We start from the raw sequence: 1,920 nt of genomic DNA on the forward strand, positions 1-1,920 counted from the left end.
AAAAGGGGTACATTTTACCATATGTGGTGGCTGGCTATGCGATGTTACTAAAAAGTTTTGGAAATGGGTCCATAGTTTGATGGAGGATACTAAGAGCAAGGATTCCATTTACTCCAGAGGTCTTGCTGTTGAATATATTTCCAAAGGATTATGAAAAAGAGAATAGGTATTTGACTGTTTATATGACGACAGCTGCAAGAATCTTATATGCCAAATATTGGAAAACCATGGTGATACCAACGAAACAGGAGTTTGTGAATAAACTTTTTGAAACAGCAGAAAATGATAAACTGACTCCAGAAATGAGATTAAGTAAGGAGTGGACATTTCAAAAAACATGGAAAAAGTTTTATGATTGGTATAATGCAAATGTAATAGAAGTAGGCAAGAATAGCGCAATGGACTTGAGAACACAGAAGATAGAAGAATGGAAAGTATTTGATATGGAGTTTTTATTAATTAAGTAATTGCATATAAGCATATAATGTAACTACTCTTGGTATATATGTTATGTGTAGTAGAGTGTCTGTTTGTAGTGTGTAGATTTGTTTGTTGTAGATTTAAAAAAAATTAATAAAAGTGTACCTATGGGTACTTCAAAAAAACAAAAAAACCCAAAAAACAAAAACCCACTCAGCTCAGTCTACAGACTAGACAGGTGCAGCACAGAAGGCAAACAACAAGGAAAGAAGAGACCACTATCTTCAAGACCACTGCTGCCCAACATGCATATATGCACTGCAGGCTGCCTCTTTCTTGAGTGGAAGGAGTCTTCTGTATTCAGTCAGGAAGTTAAAAGATAGCATAAGAGGCTACCTTGGAAGAACAAGCAGCTATTCTGGAGGCTATTGGAGACCAATATAAGGGATAGAAGCTACAGATACCTCAAACTGCCTGACTGTGGGTACCAAGTTGCTTACACTGATACACCCCCACCCAGCTATATACTTTATTAGTACTCCCATTTATGTGATCCGCCTTTGAGTGCAGAATAGCACACAGGTGCATCTGTAGTTACCTATCTGCTTTAACATAAAAGCACAAAAGAAACAGAAAATTACCAAAACAATCAAGATGCTGGATGATCACCCCCTCTTTCCACAGAGTCAGGACTTCAAAGAATTATGAATTGTGGAGAGAAAATTAATTTCAACACTAGAATTCAGGATGACAAGGAAGTGATCCAAGAGTTTACAACTGTATTTTAGCAATAATATGCAGTACTGCCCAACTGAAATTCAGCTGAAGTGCACTGAATAGACAAATTAATCCATGGAATGACAATACTTATATTTAACATTAATGAAGTACCATAACTGAACGAATTCTACATTATAATATTCTTAAGATTATAGAAGTCTAACTTCATTCCTTTCCACAGAATCACTACCATTTTCCCTTGGATACTCATGCCTGAAGGATATCACAGTTCAAGTGCTTGCTGCATACTAGGACAGAACTCATCAACTTGGTGACATATAGACATAGAACTTCAGAACCTAGAAAATTTTTCTTGAACTGCCCCAGTCCCCAAATACACTTCACAGAACTCTCTGGTTTGACACAAACAGGGCACAAAGAATAACCATGTTTAATTTTTAGTCAAGTGACATTTTTCTGCCTCACATGTAGTCCTACTTGGATTTAACTCCAAAGTGAGAGAAGTTCAAGCTTACTAAAGGCTGCTACAGAATCAAGGAACCTATGCCTTGGCCATCATTCTCATGCTCTACCAGCCTTAGTCAAAAGATTAAATTTTCATTCATATTAGATTTTAATTGAAGTTTTTACACAATATATTTAGGAAACTTTGTTCAGTTGTAACTGAAGAATGAGGAGTATTTACGCTGCACGAGATAGGGCTTTAAAATAGTTTGGCTGTGCTGACCCAAGAATTCTGGATAGTGTCAAAAGGTCAGT

This window comes from Gekko japonicus, unplaced genomic scaffold, assembly GCF_001447785.1.
Source record: "Gekko japonicus isolate JY-2015 unplaced genomic scaffold, Gekko_japonicus_V1.1 scaffold1923, whole genome shotgun sequence".
NCBI classification, from domain to species: Eukaryota; Metazoa; Chordata; class Lepidosauria; order Squamata; family Gekkonidae; genus Gekko; species Gekko japonicus.